Below are 21375 nucleotides of genomic sequence, written 5' to 3'. Positions count from 1 at the left end.
TAGGGAAGTCCAATCACCGTCCGAGAAGGGCGGCCCTCGCCCCTGCGGCCCTGCCCCCCACCACAGTGACACCACCAGCATCCAATAAGGCTTGGAAATTCCACATCTTCGCCTATCCACTACGACCGGGAGGGGAGGGACCAAACTGAAGGCCAGGGGTCGGGATGTTGAGGGCTCGGACCGAGGGGAGGAAAAGAGCAGCGCTGGGAGTGAGCGGCATAGTATAGCCAGCGTCACCCTTTTACGGGGACTATCTCTCTATCGCTGTAGCGACCAGAGAGGCCAGAGGACCCCTTAAAAATCCGCTCTGATAAGCCCCGGGGACGACCTCCTTCGCGCCTTCGGATTGGGCCCACGAACCAGCCTGGGCTTTCCCATTGGTGGCTGGCGCCCCGAGCTCAGCGCACAGCTTGCCGGGAGTTGTAGGACCAGGCGTCGTCTTAGTGCGGAGGCTTCGGACGTGACGACCGACGTTTTTGTTCAGCCGGCGTGAGCCCGGAGCTCCCCTTGGGGCCTACCCAGCTTATTTTAGTTCAGGAATCCCTCAAGCCTAGAGTGCGGCTACAAGAGCTTCCTTTCCCGGGGCAAGGGCCCTGAGGCCCTGGTTCTGGGGCCCCGTCTGGTTGACCGTTGAACCGAGGGGTGGCGGTTGGGGAGCTCGGCTCCTCGGTGGCTGGGGCTGGAGAAGCCGTTGTTTCCCTTCGGGGCCGGAAGTTCTGAGGGCGTAAGGGTTTGTCCCCCAGAATGCTACAGTTCTGTATACCAGAAACGGAGCGTGTTTGTCCTGCCGTTTTGATCATGGCGGAGAGCCCGTGACTGGTCACCGTGGGAGAGTGGAGGATGTCGACGAGGGATGAACCCTTTGTGGGCTCACAGACTGATGGCGAAGATGAACGCGTCTGGCAGCCTTGACAGTTTCTTTGTCTCCTTCTCTAAGTGTCCGTACCAGGAGTCTCCTCTTTCGGCCCTGTGGGGGCTTGGCCACACCTGGGATCCGGGACCCGTAACTCCTTAATTTCCAGAAATGGTAACACTCTAGCTCCTTATCCTCCACTGTTCCTATGATTTCCGGTTGCTTCACCCTGTCTAGTATGCCTGATTCTCTCACTGCTGGTTTGGTCACCTTCCTTCCTTGATTTGGACCCGATGGGTCTCCCATTACTCATCTCATGCCATAGGCCCAGGGCCTGGAGCCTAAGCTTACAAATACAGGGAATTCCAAAACACAAAGTAAAACATGACTCTAAAATATGAAAGCTATAAAAACTTTCAGGAATTGAAATGTTTGGCCATTTCCAAAATGCACATGTCAATGAAGTCAAAAATTTATTATTTTTAAAATTTTTAAAGACTTTATTTATTTATGAGAGAGATAGAGAGGGAACACAAGCACAGGGGAGCTGGAGAGGGAGAAGCAGGCTCCTTGCTGAGCAGGGAGCCCATATGGGGCTCGATCCGGGGACCCTGGGATCATGACCTGAGCTGGAGGCAGACGCCTAACTGACTGAACCACCCAGGTGCCCCTAAAATTTATTTTTAAGATTCATTTATTTATGAGAGAGAGAGCTCACGTGCGCTCGTGTGTGCAAGCATGCACCGGCAAGCTTGAGGGGCAAGGGGCAGAGGGAGAGAGAGAGAGAATCCTTAAGTTGACTCTCCACCAAGCACAGAGCCCAGTGTAGGGCTCTAATCCAGGACCACAAGATCACAACCCCATCGAAGTCGTGGAGTTGGCCGCCCAACTGACTGAACCCCCCAGGTGCCCCCAAATGCCACTTTTATATAAAAATTACATGTGATTCCCCAAAATAAATATGCCTACCAAGGTCTTAAAATACTCCTTACCTAGGTTTCTTCAGCTTCTCCTCCTCCTCCTTTTCCTCACCTACTCTGACTCAGAATCTGCTTTCTACACTCGGGTGTGCCAGAGTAAGTCACAAAAACTGTGCAGACACTTGTTTGCTATATATTCTTGCTCTCGGCTTCACCTGATGCTGGGTGATGCTTGGCTTCATCTCTTATTCATGCTTCGCCACATTTCCCATGGTAGGTGTTCCAAGCTTCTCTTGTTTACGAAGTGCTTTAGAATTTACATGTGCATTATTTCACTTAATCTTTTAACAACTCTGTGAGGAAATGAAGTCTCAGAGAGGTCTGGTGGGCAGCCAAGGTAACACCTCTGAGACTTGAACTCCTATTTGGGATGCCATGTTTAAGATTTGACCCTGACCTCCCTTTCCTTTCTTCTCGAGCATCCTAATCCTTATATACTCAGCAGGTAACTGCCTTTAATGGAGTGTAAAAAGCAGGGCTATCTGGAGAACTCCCTTACTTTCTACTTAAAATCTATGGTTTATCAGGGGGCCTGGGTGGCTCAGTGGATTAAACATCTGACTCTTGATTTTGGCTCAGGTCATAATCTCAGGGTTGTGAGATCAAGTCTGGCTGTTGGGGCTCTCCCTCTGCCCCTCCTCTTCCCACGCCCCCCCCAAATCTGTGGTTTGTCACACCTCCTCTCATACCCATCCTGACTGCCATTCTTCCGTTCCTCAACTCTATTCCAGCCTCTCCTGGCTCTTCAAAACCTTGCTGCTCTTACATTTTCTTTCTTTCCTTTTTTAAAAGATTTTATTTATTTATTTGGCAGAGAGAGAGATCACAAGTAGGCAGAGCAGCAGGCAGAGAGAGAGGGGAAGCAGGCTCCCAATGCGAGGCTCAATCCCAGGACCCTGAGATGATGACCTGAGCCGAAGGCAGAGGCTTTAACCCACTGAGCTACCCAGGCGCCCCTGCTCCTACATTTTCAGTCACTCCTTTACTAGCATGTTCTTTCTGCCAAGAGTTACGATCAAATCCTAAAGAAGGAAGCAGATCCTCCCTTGACTGAGCTGGCTTTCCACTTACTGACTTTTGTGACTCTCACCCTTACATTTCTCAGAAGAGTAGTTCCGCTTTCTGTGGTCATCACCGTCATCACCCATTATTTTCCTCCCTCAAATAAACTAACTTCCAACTCCTCTTTTCTATTGAAACTTTTATAGATTACAAGTGACCAAGTCACTGGCCTTTTCTCAATATACAGTCTCTAGTAGTCACCATTGTTACATACTTCCTCATCCTTCAGGCTTGCTTCCTTCTTGACTTCTGAAATGCTCTACTCATCTTTCTGATCTCTTGGGCTGCTGCTCATACTCTCCTTCCTCATTGGTTCCCTTTCATCCTCTTTATACCCTAACTTTTCTCTCTACATGCCCTCTTACACAGATGATTCCCAGATCCACACTTTCTCCCCTGAGCTTTGGTCACAACTATCTATTTTAAATCTGCACCCAAATGTGTCCCCATCATCTTCAGGCCCACCTACCTTAAACTTCCTTGAAATTTTTTGCTCACTAAACTGTGCACTCTGAATTTTCCTATTTTATTCTCTCAAGGATATCATTTTTCCCCCTTCGCTCCAACTCGAAACCTTACAGTGCTCCTGGCTTCCCTTCCCTTTTTCCATATCCAGGCAGGTGCCGATTTCTTTCCATCCCTACTGCCAACATCTCACTGCATAGAATTTCAGATGATACAGGACCCTTACCTGTAGTATTACGCCCTCACCTCAGGTATTGTAGTAGTCTCCGAATTATCCCTGCCCTCCCTTTTTAATTTTTTTTTTCAATCAATCCTACAATTTTGCCCAAATTAATTGGAAAAACGTGCTTACAAGGCAGGCTTCATTCTAAAAGTTTCGGTAGCTCCTTATCTCCACAGGATAAAATATTGATTCCCTAATATATCCCCAAACTGGCCTTTTAGTTGTCCCCTAAATATTGCCAAACACACTTCTTTTGTTGCCAGTTTTATCTGCAGAATCCTCCCACCTATATTGTTTAAACCTACTCCTCCTTTGATGTCAGGCCTGATTTACACTACCTCTTTGAAACTCCCTGTTACTTCAGGGCTCCAGACTTGAGCTCCAGGAGCTCTTTTGCTATACGTTTTTCTTTTCAGTTTGTGTGATAGTGTTAAGCATGTTTATTTAGTTTGTATATATGTATATGAACATACGGGTGCATATATGTATGTACACACATATATGTATATATATATATATATGGGTGCATATATGTATGTATACACACATGCACAAACACATTGTCTCTGTATGAAGATGAGAAACGCTCAGCAATGAACCTAATGCCCGATCACTAGCCCTGTAATAAAGGCTTATTATTGATGAGGCAGGGAATGATGACTGCAAATAAAGGAGAATAAACCAGAGGTATATGGGCTGTCAGACCATAGGTGAAATGGAGTGAAGTCACAGGAGAGCATTAGTTAAGGATTCTCCTGTCCCAGAATCAGTTCAGTGTTCCCGTGCTCACATACTGCTTCATCTTTCTGGGGACCCCAGGCAGCAAATAGTATAGGGAGGTACCAAAGTCGCAGGATCAGAGGAATGGGACTGTGATCAGGTCCATCAAGGTGTCTAAAGAGTTTCAGCCCACCCTCGTAGCCCAAGATAGTGAAAAGTACCAAAGGCAAGAAGGATGGGAAGGCAGGACGACCTGTGAAGAATGAAGAGTGATTGATTAGCCCCACCAGAGACGGAGTGAGTACATAGAAAGTGAACCAGAGAGCTGTGTCTGACTTACTTTCACCACTGCACCTCTTTCTCACTTAGCATCCCTCTTGCTTCCTTACTTCAAAAATTTCAGTTGTTCTCAAACAGAATTTGCTGTGGTTTTATTTTGTTTTAAGTAAGTTCTATGCCCAGCAGGGGCTGGAATTCACATCCTGGAGATCAAGAGTCACACCAAGTGGCCCTACCAACCGAACCAGCCAGTCACCCCTGCTTGTGACCTTGACAGATTTCTTCTTAAAACTTTCTCTTCCCAGGGCACCTGGAAGGCTCAGAGGATTAAGCCTCTGCCTTCAGCTCAGGTCATGATCTCAGGGTCCTGGGATTGAGCCCCACATCGGACTCGCTGCTCAGTGGGGAGTCTGCTCCACCCCCCACCCCCACCTGCCTCTGCCTACTTGTGATCTCTCTCTCTCTGTCAAATAAATAAATAAAATCTTAAAATAAAATCTTGGTTGCCATAACACTATTCTTGATTTTTCCTTCCACTTCCTGTCCCTCTGACGACTCCTTGTCTTTCTCCCTGCAGAGCATGACTTCTTCCACCCAGCTCTGAAATGTTGGTATTTCCCAGGTTCCTCAGCCCTATTTAATAAAAATCTTCATCCTCCCTTGATTGTTGTGAGATGTGAAGGTGGTGTTTCTAGAGCCCGCGTTTGATATAAAGGGCTCTTTTTACTGTTATCATTATTATCCACACCATATCTCTGAATTGACTCCTTCCCATCCATCCCCACTATTCCTGCTTTCAAGTCAAGTTCAAGTCCTTATCATATTTTGTTTCGATTACTAACTGGTGTCTCTGTTTCCAGTCCATTCTCGATAATCCTGTCAGAGATCTTTCTGAAACTCCCAATTTGATCATCATCTTCCGTGGCACTTCAGGACCTTCATTTGTTTATCACATATTCTTTAAGCACCTGGAATGTGTTTTCCCAGAATGTCTTCGTGGCTAGCTCCCCGCTAGAATAGTAGTTGAGGGCAGGGACTTTTGATTGCCATGGTATATCATTGTGTAGAACAAGCAAAAATCCTTCCTTTCGTGGAAGCTTAAGGGGCTTCCCTTAGCTCTACCTCTGCGGGCCTACTCAACCTCCTTTCTTCTACGGCCCCACCCACACTTTTTTTTTTTTTTTTTTTTGGCTTCCCCCTCCAGACTTTTTTGAAAGAGCCTGATTCCTAAAAGATTCTTTAGTGCCATCTAGTGGAAGTAGCTGCAATAAAAATGCTATACTACTTAGAAAGCTTGGACCGTGCACACTTCTATTTTGCTTGTGTTGAACGGAGATGGACAGGAGAAAACTTGGTTACGTTGCATTATGGCTGCTTTGCGTTTTATCTAGGAATTCACTGTACCTTGAGATGTTTCTAATTGTGAGATCCAACAGGTATAAGTAGTTCCTTAGAAGTGGTATTTTTATGTTAAGTGGGCAACTCTTCAGCCTTGAGAAGGTGTAGGATGAAATGGCTAGACTGATCTGAGGTTTGAAACTCTCCTTGTGTAACTTCTTTCAGGTCAAACTGGAACTAAATAAGATGTAAGTTCCATTATTACTTAACTCCTCACGCTTTCGGAAAGAATTCTTTATTTAAGATCTTCTAGCTCTTCTCACTTGACGACTCCTTGTCTGACCAGAGGCTCTGCCCTGACCCCGAACATTCCAGAATTGATAGAGTCAAAAAGCTGCACCCAATTTTAGCTAGTTTAGCCTAAATATAAGCTATTCTTAGACCGTACTTTATTACATACTTTATTCATCTTTTTCTGTGAATTCCTTTTTTATGTCTATCAAATAATAAAGCTCATTATTAACCTTTTTTGAAATAGATGTTTCATAAAGCGCCTGATATATTAACGTATTTACTAAAAAATTAATGTGGATAAATGCTTTGTGATTACATTATCTTTTATATAAATTTATCTTCCACATAAAATATACATAAGCTGGATAATATAAAGAAAATGGCACATTCAGAGATTGGATTTTGTATGGCATATGGTGATAATTCTTGTGATTAAAATTAGAGCAGCAGTTGTGGAGTGCTCATACTGGTGTATTAGAGAACAGATATTAAAAGGCATGTTTTAAATGAATAAACAAGCAAAAAGCAGAATCACACTTGAGAACACACAGAGAACAAACTGGCGATTGCCAGAAGAGTAGGGGGTAGGAGGTAGGCAAAATAGGGGAAGGGGAGTGGGAGATACAGGCTTCCAGTCATGGAGGGAATAAGTCTCAGTAATAAAAGGCACAGCATAAGGAATGTAGTCAATGGTATTGTAATAGTGTTGTATGGTGACAGATGGTAGCTACACTTGTGGTGAGCACAACTTAATAGTTAAATTTATCAAATGGCTATGTTGTACCCCAAACTAACATAACATTATGTGTCAACTACACTAAAAAAAATTAAACAACAACAACAAAAACAGGGCTTCTGGGTGACTCAGTCAAGTGTCTGTCTTCAGCTCAGGTTGTAATCCCAGGGTCCTGGAGTAGAGCCCCACTTTGGGCTCCCTGCCCAGTGGGGAGTCTGCTTCTCCCTCTGTCCTTCCCCTCCCACTTGTGCTTGCTCTCTCACTGGCTCTCCTGCCCCCTCTCTTGTAAATAAATAAAATCTTAAAAACAATTGTTTTAAAGGTTAATAAAAAGGAAGAAAAAAGACATGTTTTGCACACTTTATAATATTGCATTATAATTTAACTTATGCTATGTTTTTCTGATTTGTGTTTTCTTATTTCTTTCTTCTTTTCTTATTTGTGCATAATGAACTTGTCAACTTGCAAGATTAATCAGGAAAATTTTGGTTTAGAGGAGACCCTTTGTCTGGAATACATTTGCCTCAGATATCTTAGCTTGTTCATATGGTAAGTCTCTGAAGGCAAGGCCTGTTGTCTCTTGTATACTCTATGTATTCATGGTATCTAGATGCATGCCTAGCCCATAGTTGGAGCCCAATAAATATTTATTAAATGGATATATGAGAAAATTGAGGCACAGCTAGGTAGAGACATGGCCTGAGGTCACATGAAATTTCTGGAAGAACTGGGGCATGAATCCATGTGTTCTGAATGCTGTTCTGTTGAGGGGTTTGGTGTAACACCTGGTCTCTAATCAGTACAGGTTTTAGTCCTGGCCACTGCCCTGAGTTCTTTGTTTTGGAAGGACCTACTTAGGCCCCTCTCCAGTCACATCCTCACCCAGGGATAAGGAATACTAAGTATGTTATCCCACTTCACCCCCTCCACTTTGGGCTCAGAAGTGGTCAAAGGGCAGCTGTTGGGGGTGGTGGAGCTTGATGGAGTTTGTTGGGGTGTCCTCTCTCGGGTGGAAAAGAAAAGAAAAACAATATGGGCATATGACTCTTTTTCTCCTTTTGCTCATGGCCCCTCAAACATTAGGTGTGGCCATATCTCCATAGTAAATCTAGTTCTCCCTATGTGTTAAACGTTGTTTAAACACCTATATTGTACCTGACACTGTGCTGGGTATTTTCAAATAATCTTTCTCATTTAAATGTTATTCTTAATAAGGCTCAGAAGTAACTTGCTTAAGGACCCACAACTAATCAGGTGCAAAGCTAAATGCATAACCAGTTTCTTCAGGAAGTGTAGAGTGCTCTACACTTAACAAAACACTAATGTGTGTGCGAATGTGTGCGTATACATATGTGTGTATATAGGTTCTTTAATAGAGAGAATAATGTTTGATAAAAAGGTGACTAATTTAAAAGAACGTAAGTAAATAGTAAATCTCCTATGCCATGCCCTGAGTCAGAAATAACCAGGTAACAATTTCTTTTGTTAAAGGTATCTCCATATTTGGGACCCCTGGGTAGTTCAGTCATTAAGCCTCTGCCTTCGGCTCAGGTCATGTCCCAGGGTCCTGGGATCGAGCCACCCCTCTTGGGGTTCTCCCCACTCAGCAGGAAGCCTGCTTCTGCCAGTCCTCCTGCTTGTATTCCCCCTCTTGCTGTGTCTCTCTCTCTCTCTCTCAAATAAATAAATAAAATCTTAAAAAAAAAAGATATCTACATATTTTAAAACTTACCACCAATAATTTTGAACTTTTTTATTTGGAAAACTTTAGACATAAGCCATACACAGTGCAGAGAGTATAATGGACCTCCATGTATCTCTCATTCAGTATCTTTTTTTTTTTTTTTAAAGATTTTATTTATTTATTTGACAGACAGAGATCACAGGTAGGCAGAGAGGCAGGCAGAGAGAGAGAGAGAGAGAGGAGGAAGCAGGCTCCCTGCTGACCAGAGAGCCCGATGCGGGGCTTGATCCCAGGACCCTGGGATCATGACCTGAGCCGAAGGCAGAGGCTTTAACCCACTGAGCCACCCAGGCGCCCCCAGTATCATTTTTATTTCAGGTATTTCCCCCAACTTTTATTTATTTATTTAAAGATTTTATTTATTTGTCAGAGAGCAGAAGCACGGAAAGCTGCAGGCAGAACAGGCAGAGCAGGCAGAGGGAGAAGCAGGCTCCCTGCTAAACAAGGAGCCCAGTTGTGGGACTCGATCCCAGGACCCTGAGATCATGACCTGAGCCGAAGGCAGAAGCTCAGCTGACTGAGCCACCCAGGCCTCCCTCCCCCAACTTTTATTATCATTTTTCTTTGTTTGAATATTTCCAATTGAATCCCAGATATCATGTCCTTTTATTAAATTATACTAAGATTATATTGATACCTATTTGAAAACATTTAGCTATCACAATAGAAAATATTTTGACTTTTCACGTAGAAGTCTTAATTTTAAGACTACCATACACAGGGGCACCTGGGTGGCTCAGTGGGTTAAAGCCTCTGCTTTCGACTTGGGTCATAGTCTTGGGGTCCTGGGATCGAGCCCCACATCCAGCTCTCTGCTCAGCAGAAAGCCTGCTTCCCCCCACACTGCCTACTTCTCTGCCTACTTGTGATCTCTGTCAGTCAAATAAATAAACAAAATCTTAAAAAAAAAAAAGAATACCATACACAGTGCAATACCGATTTTATTTGTTTTATTTTAAAATTCCCTCTTTCATTTCAAAGAGGACTGAGATGGGAGCTGGGCATTTAATAATGACTTCTGTGACTATAAATAAAACGTATACATATGCAGCCCGTGTTATAGCACATGGTTTGCTTCTCAGGATTCTGTGGGACCACACGGGCCACTTTCTGTTTTTTTTTTTTTTCTTTTCCCCTCTTTTGGAAAAGCTGTTCAAAATGATAAGCAAATAAATGCCTTTTTTTTCTCCCTTCTCTGAGTGACAGAACCTGAAAATGATGAATATAAAGGGGCAGACAATGATTTAATGTAGTGCCTTTTCTAATTCAAATGACAGCTAACTTTTCTGAGCTGAAGTGCACCCACATTTTGGTAATAGCATCTAGAGCATGAGTAGTTTAGAATATATCATGGCTTATAGAGAAGTCTATACATTAATGCTCCTAGTTGTATAGAAATATATATAATCCCCACCAGCTGAGACAAAGCCAAGTTATTTATTTCTATATTGACAGCAACTCTTTCTTTCTTAAGTACCTATTTTCTAGGTAGCACTTAAATCTGCACTGCATTTTATTTATTTATTTATTTATTTATTTATTTTTAAAGATTTTATTTATTTATTTGACAGAGAGAGATCACAAGTAGACAGAGAGGCAGGCAGAGAGAGAGAGAGAGAGAGAGAGAGAGAGAGGGAAGCAGGCTCCCTGCCGAGCAGAAAGCCCGACGTGGGACTCGATCCCAGGACCCTGAGATCATGACCCGAGCCGAAGGCAGCGGCTTAACCCACTGAGCACCCAGGCGCCCCTGCACTGCATTTAATAAATTTCTTTTTTTTTCTGCACAGTGTGCAGAACCTGAAAGCTTTTTCTCCTTTTACTAATGAGAGGAGCACATGGTGTTTTCAGGAAACTCTGATGTGATAAATCCTTTATATTCTTCAGTGTTCAGTGCCTCTCTTTTAGACAGAGTCCCATCGGGAAGATCTCTAGAGTGGTACTTTCTGGAGGGCTGGCCTGGGGAAAGGCCTCGTAGGGAGGGTGCTCGTAAATAGCTGTAAGAGGGGAGCTGTGAGGGGGCAGTCGGGGCGGAAAGAGGATTCAGAGGCTTCATTGGAAGCTGCACTTGCAGAGCAAATCTAAGTATCGTGTAAGTATCCAGTGGGGCTTGGTGCTGCCCCTGCTCTAGACTTGTGCTGTCCCACGTGTGGCTTTTGAGCACTTGAAATGCGGTTAATCCAAAGTAGAAATGGTGAAATGTAAAATACGTGTGGGTTGTAAAAGATTCGTAATGCGGAAAGGAAGGTAAATCATCTCATTAGTAATATTTTATATTGATTGCTTGTTGAAATGATACATATTATAAATATGTATGTGTGTATATATATATATATTTTTTTTTAAATACAGACTTTATTTTTTAGAGTAGTCTTAGGTTCACATCAAACCTGAGCGGAAAGTGCAGAGAGTTCTCATATATCCCGTCTCCACACACATGCACGGCCTCCCCACCATCAACATCCTGCACCAGGGAGTTACATTTGGTGTGATCGAACCAGTACTGATACATCATTATCACCAAAGTCCACAGTTTTCATTAAGGGTCACTCTTGGTGTTGTTCATTCTGTAGGTTTTGACAAATATATAATGACACGTATCCACCATTTTAGGATAGTTTTACTCTCCTAAAATCCCCCATGCTTTACTTACTTACCTCTTCCTCTCCTCAAACTCCTGGCAATCCCTGATCTTTTTACTGTCTATCATCTTGTCCTTTCCAGAATGTCATATCATTGGAATCATACAGTTTTGTAGCCTTTTCAGATTGGCTTCTTTCACTTAGAAATAGACATTTAAGCTTCCTTCACATCTTTTCATGGTTTGATAACCTATTTCTTTTTCACACTGGATGCTATTCCAAAGTGAATCTGCTACAGTTTATTTATCTAAAAGTGATAATATTTTAATAAAAATCTATAAAATAAAATCTACTATTAAAATTATTTTTACTCGTTCCTTTTTATTTTTGTAATATGGTTTCTAAAATAAAATTGTATACACTGTTCACATTAAATTTCTACTGGACAGAGCTGCTGTGACCTTGGTAAAATGATGCTGTTGGTAGTTTATCTTCAAAACAGTCTTCTTGTTCCAACATCTGCCTGAGTTTTGCTGCCTCCTACAAAGAGCATTCTCCTTCTCTAGGACTTGTCTGCTTTGGGTTGGTTCCTCCATTGACCCCAAGCTACTTGGGATTGCCATGGTCCTCCCCCTACCTTTCCCCAACAGAGACTTACGCTATTTAACTCATTTTGTCAGGAAGGTGACAATTGACGAATTAGGTCCTTTATCACTGCACTAGGTTCTTTGGAGCATATTAATTATGGTGTCTGTGGCTGAGTGGCTTATAATAAAAAAGTTTTTGTAGAAGATCTGACACAAAACCTTAGGATTTAACTTATTTTTTGTTAGATATCTTTGAATTTATCTTGCTTTACATGTATGTAAGTGACTAATACATTAATATTGTTACAAAAACTAATTGGAATGGAAATTCATTCTATTATAATCTGATTTATGCCTCTCTATGTTAGATCTGTTTATCTCATGCATTCTCAGTAGGAGTGTTATTGCCCATAAGTGGGCAAAAATTGGTTCTTGAGGTATGGAAATATCTTACTCCTTTTTTTTTTTTTTAAAGACTTATTTATTTTAGAGAGAGAGAGCAGGGGTAGGTGGGGCAGGAGAAGAGGGAGAGAGAGAATCTCAAGAAAACTCACCATTAAGCAGGGAGCCCAAAGCAGGGCTCTATTTCAAGACCCTGAGATCATGACCTGAGCTGAAACCATGACACTTGCCAGACACTTAACCAACTGAGCACCCAGGTGCCCCCCAAATCTTACTCTTTTAAGTATATAAGCATATATATTACTTATACATAATATATGTAACATGTGTATATAATAAACACACACACATTACAAAGCCAAATATACAGTATATCTGTATATTTAAGTTTCCTAAGAGGCAATTAGAAAAAAAGTCTGAAAATGTTCCTTAGTGGTTTGGTTATGAAACATGTTGAGAATACTGGTTTATCTGGATAAGAAATTACTGCAGCTTTCACATTACAGCAGAATGTTTTTATGAACAGTTAAGTTAGTTAACAGTTAAGTTAGTCAATAGTTAAGTTAGTCTTCAAAGTTTCCCAAGTAGGGAGAGGAGGAAAAAAACTGCGGAAAACTGTAGGAAGATTAGAAAACTGAGGAAAGCTGTAGGAAGATTTACCTTTACAGATTGGGAGCGAGGGAGCATCGAAGAGTGTTAGAAATCTCTACCACCAGTTGATCACCAATTATTAACATTTTGCCTCATTCATTTGTTCATTCATTCATTCATTCATTCAATCTCTTCTTCTCCCCACCAACCCTCCACAACACTCCCTGGATTATTTAGGTGAAACTATATAGATATTCACTGCACTATTATTATTATTATTATTTTTTGGTTAAAGATTTTATTTATTTATTTGACAGATGGAGATCCCAAGTAGGCAGAGAGGCAGGCAGAGAGAGAGGGAAGCAGGCTCCCTGCTGAGCAGAGAGCCTGATGTGGGGCTCGATCCCAGGACCCTGGGATCATGACCTAAGCCGAAGGCAGAGGCTTTAACCCACTGAGCCACCCAGGTGCCCCTAGGTGTGAAAATTTTCAAAATAAAAGTCAGGGTAAAATGCCATCCTAATCTTTACCCACTCCTATACCCTGATTATACACAAGGGGCCCTGTTGAACCAAAATTTCTTGGTGACATGTTTGTCACTTTTGATCTTGTGCATATATTGCTCCCTCTGCCTGGAAATACTGTGTGGCCTCCGTTTCTTCCTTTACACCCAGCCTTTGCCTGGATAACTCCCAGCAATCTTTTAAGGTTTTACTTCCTCCAGGAAGCCTTTCTGTGACTGCCCAGCCCCACTTAAGTCTAGGTTGACAGTCCTGCATTTCCCTTTATTGTGATTGTCCTTGTTATTGTGCTTGTTGTGTAATATACTTGCACATTGAACTTGTCTGTCCTCACTGGATTGTGATGTCCATAAAGGCAAGGGTTATGGCTTCTTTTATTTGTCTTTTTTTCCTTGGCAGTTACCACAGGGCCTCACACAATATTTATTAAATAAAGCAATAATTAATTTTTCTATGAGATGCATATTTGTTTTATAAAATTCCATTTACAAGGGAAAACAAGAAAAATTAGGGAAGACACTGATGTTTTATTTAGCTTGTAAAGCTTTACTGCTTATAACAGTATAATACCAGGTTAGACTTATATAAATACTTAAAATAGCTCCCGGATCCCTATTATTACCCCTGTAAAACTCTTGGTGAGATGTCCCTGAGAATTCTGAGAAAAATTGTTTCTCTCAGCCCCAATAGAGCATTCTGAGGGGTGGAGAGGGGAGATACACAAAGATAGGAAGTAAGGGTATCGTTTCTTAAGGAATTTGGAGTTTAGTGAGAGATAGACTTAGGAGTGATACTAATAGTTTTTCCTTACATTTGTATCATTTTTTAATAGCTTACAATGTAATTTCACGTAATTTATTCTTCACAAAAGCCCTGGAAAATAGGTATTATCATTATTTTTTTTAAAGATTTTATTTATTTATTTGACAGAGAGATCACAAGCAGGCAGAGAGGCAGGCAGAGAGAGGAGGAAGCAGGCTCCCCGCTGAGCAGAGAGCCTGATGCGGGGCTCGATCCCAGGACTCGGAGATCATGACCCGAGCCGAAGGCAGCGGCTTAACCCACTGAGCCACCCAGGCACCCCTATCATTATTTTTTAAAAGATTTTATTTATTTGAGAGAGAAAGAGCATGAAGCGGGGGAGGATCAGAGGGAAAAGCAGACTCCCCGCTTAGCAGAGAGCCTGATGTGGGGACTTGATCCTGGAACTCCAGGATCTGGACCTGAGCTGAAGGTGGTTGTTTAACCAACTGAGCTACCAAAATACCCAGAAAGTAGGTATTACTAACCCCTTTTTAAAGATGCTGCCATTAAAAGCCAGAATATGCTATGGAGATAGGAGATTCTCTTGTTTATTTCCTAGACTTTAGGCATTTTCCCCATATCTGGGGTCCAGTGATATTAAGTGGCTAGAATTTTACCAAATTCTGCACTATTCCTTTTGTGTAAATTGTGTAGGTACAACCAGGCTCCAACATCACCCTTCACCGTTAGGAGCTACTCTCTAATGAACAATATACACCAGATTGAAAAGTCCTCAAGCAAAATGCATGAAATTAGGTAAGGTCAGGTTTAGTTATTTTAGGAATCTCTAAACCCAATGTGGGGCTTGAGCTTACCACCCTGAGATCAAGGGTGGCATGCTCTTCTGACTGAACCAGCCAGGTGCCCAAGGTCAACTGTTTTTTTTTTATAACTTAGCACATCTTTAGATATATAATTCTATATATTTACCCAAGATAAAGACTGCGATTACAGCTAGATAAAATACGTGTGCAGTGGGAAGAGACTAGAAGGGCATATACAGACATGGTAGTCATTACCAGGGTGGTAGATTTAGAAGTAATTTTTTTCTTTAAAAATTAAAATTTGCCTATAATTTTTAGAGTGTGTACATACGCAAGTTCTTTTGTGTATTACTTAAGGAAAGCTAAGGGTCCCCTATCTTGAGTCCTAATAGATTCTTGGCTAATTTAACCCCTCAGTTGAGTAGCCATTTTTCCTCTGTCTTCCCATCTTTCATCAAGAACATCTTCCCGGGCGCCTGGGTGGCTCAGTGGGTTAAGCCGCTGCCTTCGGCTCAGGTCATGATCTCAGGGTCCTGGGATCGAGTCCCGCATCGGGCTCTCTGCTCGGCAGGGAGCCTGCTTCCCTCTCTCTCTCTCTGTCTCTGCCTGCCTCTCTGTCTACTTGTGATCTCTCTCTGTCAGGTAAATAAATAAAATCTTAAAAAAAAAAAAATATATATATATATATATATATATATATAAAAGAACATCTTCCCATCTCCTCTCAAGAAAATACCTAGAACTCTGCCAGAATCATTGGATCAAACCCCAGTAGCATGCCATATTGATCGGGAAAGACTTGTTCCTTTGTTTCTCAGCTCTGTCACTCTTCTGCTGTGAGTTGGATCTAAAGAAGTCTTGCCTTTCCCCTCTTGTTCAGGAGAGGTTAAGCTTGTATTCCCATCTACCATGTCTCAAAGGGTTGGTTCTCAGATCAAAAATCAAAAGTCAAAATGAAACTGGAGGCAGAAAGATTAGTTTAGAGGCTGAGCAATTGTTCACTTGAGAAAAGATACTGAACTAAGGAACAATATGGATAAAGAACAGTGGAACAGTAAGGATATAGAAGCATTTGGGCAGTATAAATGATAAAAATTGAGGACCAATTAAGACTTGGGGGTCAAAGCTTTCAAAGACTGAAATCTCTAACTTGGATGACTTAAGTAGATAGTCTCTCACAAAAATGAGCTTGTTTTGGATATGTTTAGAATGAGGTAGTGTCAGCTGGAGGTGCCTGGTCAGTAGTTGGGAACATGTCTGGATTGGGAGAGAGTGATGATAGCTGGAGATAAAAATTTGAGAATCATCAGATTTTTGTTTGTTTGATAACTACCAAAAATGTATGCAGTCTTTTGGCTAAAGAGACCCTCTTCTTTTGGTGTGAATTACATCTGATCTACAATATATGTTTGAGACATTTTTACTGTTTTCATAGTGTTAATGATAACATTTGGACCACCGTTTGTCCAGGGAGTAAATGAGCACATGAAGCAGAGAGGAAAGTCAAAGAAAAGACTTCATCCCTTGGTGAACTCGAAGGCTATCTGAGTGTGCTCTGGGGATAAAAGATGTTGATGGTCTTCAAATGACACAAAGGAATTTAGAGATCCCATATTCATGATCCTTTATAGCAGTGTAACTCCAGAGGGTATTCTTGTGGTTTGTTTGTTATTTTGCCCTAATGCAAAAATAACCCAAGAGTCCTGCAGAGTCCTGGCTCTTAAAAGACCACATCTATGTGTGGCCACACCTACCTAGGAATCTTAAAAGAAATTCAGTTCCACTTCATGCTGCCATTTCAACGGACCAGTGGTCTGATGACATTTATATATAGCGAGGATCACCCTCTCTACAATGGCTCGTACATATTCCTTTCCCTTGACTGGGCAGATGTGCCTCTGGAGGGTCCTGAAAGCCCTTGGGTGGAGAATGACCGAATACTAGCTTCTGCAGGGGCACCTTGGGAGCGCAGTAGGTTAAGCAGCTGACCCTTGTTTTTGGCTCAGGTCGTGATCTCAGGATTCTGCAATTGAGCCCCACGTTGGTCTCTGCACTCTGCTTGGAGTCTGCTTAACACTCTCTTTCCCTTTGCCCCTCCCCCCATGCTCGCTCTCTCTTTCTCAAAATAAAACAAGTAAATCTTGAAATATTAGCTCCTGAGCTTTGGGTGATCCCCTTTTTAACAAGGCCATTTCCTCAGTTGGGGGCTCCCATGGCATTAGAGTTACCTACTGTTCTTTTTCCAGTAGGTTACCTACTGTTCTTTTTACCTACTGCTCTGTTGAGGGGGAGGGTCACTTTGCACTGCCATGGCCTTGGGTGGCGACTCTCAACTTGAACGCTTGTCCCTGCTGGGTCTAGGGCAGCTACGCCCTGCCTAAGCGGGCCATTCTTACAAGGGTGCAGAGGCTCGCTGTGCTCCTTCAAATCTGCTTAGAAGGTTTCTCCCCAAATAAGCCCTCCCCTCTTTTATGTTTACATTAAGTAGCACTAGGGGTAAGTGTATTTGTGTCCCTTTTGCAGGATTTTGGCCAGCACACAGCCCTTTTCCATCTTCAAGGACTGCAAAAAGGATTTTAGTGAAAAGGGAAGAAAAAGGGAAAAGGCTGTTTTCTGTCCCGAGAGCCCCAGGACAGAAGAGATGTTGATCCCCCTCTGCCCCCAGACAGCTTAGTACACAGCAATTTAGTTTAGTCTCATGTAGCCAAACTGCCCCTCTCACGCAGTTCTCCTCCTTTGAAGACTGGACCCACACTGGTTTTATTTTTCATCTTTTCATGCTCTATGGTCTTTTGTAACATTTAAAATAGTAACCTATGGTTTTGGGGAGGCCATTAGCCAATTCAGTTCCCTTAGCGGCATCCCCCTGCTGAGCCATTGTGCTCTAGCCTTCAAGTATCCTCTGACCTGGTTGGAATCAGTAGCTCTTTGGACAAGGCCTTCTTGTGCCCCAGCTGCTCAAGCATTAGACATCTGTTCTTGGTCAGAAAGCTCTTCACATGTTTCCTGTTATGGTTGCATCGATGTTTATTTGCCTTGCACTACACATGGACTTAAGGATAGCTCGTTTTTATGAGTTCTTTCATACATGCCAGTGTCACTGTGTGAATTTATCCCCCCAAATTCACACATTGCAGTCCAAACCCCCAGTATTCCTTGGAATGTGACTCTTCAGAGAAAGGGCCTTTGAAGTGGTAATTAAGTTTAAGTGAAGTCATATGAATAGGCCCTAACCCAATATGACTGGTCCTTATAAGAAGAGGGAGAGACACCGGGGATGCACATGTACTGAGAAAAGGCTTGTAAGGACACAGCGAGAAGGTGCCATCTGCAAGCGAAGAAGACAAACCTTGGGAGAAATGCTGACGCTTTGATCTGGGATTGCCAGCCCTCAGAACTGTGAGGAAACTAATATCTGTTGTTTAAGCCCCCCCCAGCCTATAGTATTTTGTTATGGCAGCAGAGTCATACAGCCAGGCAATGTAGTAACTGCTTTTCATGAATTATCTCTTTAATAGTTGCACTTACCAAATGGAGTAGGTCCTATTGAGACAGGGACTCCCAATATAATTTTTGCCCACAGCAGGATCTCTGTTCACAGCAGGCTTGGCCCTGACCCTGAAGGTAGCTAAGTAAGTAGAATACTTTTGCTCATAAATGGGTGAGGTGGGAGAAGCAATTAAATGGAGCCAAGCTTTTTTCTGACAGGTATATCTCTACCCCGAGTTGTTTCCTCCTTGTTCACTCCGTTAAGGGAGAGCGGCAACACCTTCCTTTACACCTGGGCAGATTCTTACAAGGGTTTAGTTACCAAACTGATAAGTCCCTTCTGATCATTCACTTTTCATTTCTAATTTTCCCCTCTGTTTTGGTCTCTTTCTTACCCCTCTCCAGGAAACATCTGGGAAAACTGTATTTGCATATAACTCTATATTTGTTCTCCTTTCCTGTACAGACTTATTAAAATGGTAGGTCTCAAAGGTTTTTAAAAGTTCAAGAACAAGGGCACCTGGGTGGCTCAGTCGTTAAGCATCTGCCTTTGGCTCAGTTCATGATGCCAGGGTCTTGGGATCGGCCCTGCGTTGGACTCTCTGCTCAGCGGGGAGCCTGCTTCTCCCTCCCCAACTCCCCCTGCTTGTGTTCCCTCTTTTGCTGTCTCTCTCTCTGTCAAATAAATAAAATACTTAAAAAAAAAGAAAAATTTTTTAAAAAGTTCAAGAACAGACACAAATACGTACAGGAACATGTAATATTTTAAAAACTTGGAGGTAAGGATTAATTCATAAATAGTATTGGAGAATTTGAAAAAACAGTGGTTAACTCCCTTACCTCATAGATTATACCAAAAATTAAGTTAAGATGGAGTAAAGTTTGTTTTTTTTTTAAAGATTTTATTTATTTATTTATTTGACAGGCAGAGATCACAAGGAGGCAGAGAGGCAGGCAGAGAGAGAGAGGGAAGCAGGCTCCCTGCTGAGCAGAGAATCCAATGCAGGACTTGATCCCAGGACCCCGAGATCATGACCTGAGCCGAAGGCAGCGGCTTAACCCACTGAGCCACCCAGGCACCTAAGATGGAGTAAAGTTTTTTTTTTTTTTTTGTTTTTTTAAAAGATTTTATTTATTTATTTGACAGACAGAGATCACAAGTAGGCAGAGAGGCAGACAGAGAGAGAGGGGGAAGCAGGCTCTCCACCGAGCAGAGAGCCCGATGCGGGGCCCCATCCCAGGACCCTGAGATCATGACCTGAGCTGAAGGCAGAGGCTTAACCCACTGAGCCACCCAGGCGCCCCAATGGAGTAAAGTTTTAAATGTTAAAAAAGAAACATGGAAGTATTATAAAGATGACTTTGACATAATCCAGGGTTGCAGAAGGTTATATTTAAAATACAGAAACAGAATTACTAAAAGAAGAAACAGAAGTGGAAAAACTGATAGATTTGATTATGCAAAAGCAGAGGAGAAGGGATCATGCGTGATCTAGTGCTCAACATTAGAGGATTTAAGGGAGAATTTACAGTAATTAAATGTGTTCTTTCCAGGTGTACCTTGAGGCTGGACAAGAATGAACATATAAACTGGTCTCAGAAGACATTTTGGATCAACTGTAAAAGACTTCACCTCAGCAGATTACAGTCCTCTTCTGAAGTCTCAGAGGTAGTCCCGGAAGGACTGTTGAGAACACACAAGGTGGTGTCGCCAGAACCAGTTAGGAGAGGCTTGAGATTCCACTGCTAGACCCTCCGTGACCCAGGGAAGGGCTGCGGTGGGAAATGGCCCCAAGTGTAACTGAGGCAACATCCCAGTCTCCCTCAGGCAAAAGAGCCGTCATCACACATAGCAGCGAATCCGCAGGAGCAAAGAAGCTGAAAGCTTCCAATGCCTCCTCATATTTTAATACATATAATTACATGGTGGCCAATATTTATATAATATTTTAAGCCTCTGATAGCACTTTTACCACATGACCAGACTCTTTCAGAAATAGTATGGGTTGTGATGATAGATTTGAGCTTGAATTCTGGTTCAACCTGCTGGTTGTGTGATCTTAAGTAAGTTACTTAACCTCTCAGGACCTGTTTTCTCCTCTGTGAAATGGTGATGGTGATGGTGATGGGGCAAGGTGATACCCGCCACATAGGATAAGGCTTGAATGAGAAAAATATCTAGTATGATGTCTGACACATAGGAGGCACTCAATTTCCTTTCCTTCTCTAAAGGTAGCTATTTGCATCAGTTGACCTCAAACTTCCAGAGTAGTCAAATGTGTAGAAAGGTAACATAGTCTCTTCAGATCTGTCTCATGTCACACAGTGATTCTTCACTGCAGTGATGGGGGTGGGGGGACTGATGTCTGTCTTGTTAAAAAGCCCCTGCATCCCCTGCCCCCAGACTTCCCTGCTGAGAATCACTGGGCTACACTTTGATATCCCAAGTATCTCTTAGTAATTTAATATTGTTTGATATTTTCACTCATGGCTTTATTTCAATAAAGACTTGCTTTCATGGAAGGGCAAGACATGAAGCTAATGAAAAAGGTTGTCCATTATTTTTTTTTTAATTTTTAATTTTTTAAAAAGATTTATTTATTTGACAGACAGAAATCACAAGTAGGCAGAGAGGCAGGCACAGAGAAAGGAGGAGGCAGGCTCCTTGCCGAGCAGAGAACCCGATTCGGGGCTCAATCCCAGGACCCTGGGATCATGACCTGAGCCGAAAGCAGAGGCTTTAACCCACTGAGCCACCCAGGTGCCCCAAGGTTGTCCATTATTACCTTCTCATGTGTAGCTAGAGGCCGGGAAGCACTTTTTTTTTTTTTCCCTTGGGCAGTGGAGGTGAGGCAGTTAATGGAAAGAATGGTGGAAACACGAAGAGTTGATTGGGCCATGTGGGGAAAATGGATAAAAGGGGAGGGAGAGGAAACTGAAGACA

At 42.5% G+C, this 21375-nt stretch overlaps 1 long non-coding RNA gene across 2 annotated transcripts; it reads left to right on the top strand.

The window, feature by feature from the left end:
* The first annotated feature begins 115 nt into the window (after positions 1–115).
* Positions 116–20963, top strand: LOC125097145 (uncharacterized). 2 transcript variants are annotated; one of them, XR_007126512.1, is made up of 3 exons: positions 116–1027; positions 7420–7499; positions 19986–20963. It is a non-coding gene; the product is annotated as an uncharacterized LOC125097145 (long non-coding RNA). The 2 variants fall into 2 exon arrangements; XR_007126511.1 differs by lacking the exon at positions 7420–7499 and having other exon boundaries at positions 125–489; positions 938–1027.
* The last annotated feature ends 412 nt before the right edge of the window (positions 20964–21375 follow it).

Source organism: Lutra lutra, chromosome 4 (genome assembly GCF_902655055.1).
Source record: "Lutra lutra chromosome 4, mLutLut1.2, whole genome shotgun sequence".
In the NCBI taxonomy this organism is placed as follows: Eukaryota; Metazoa; Chordata; class Mammalia; order Carnivora; family Mustelidae; genus Lutra; species Lutra lutra.
The sequence above is the reverse complement of the archived record's forward strand: the minus strand, read 5'-3'. Positions and strand labels throughout refer to the sequence as shown.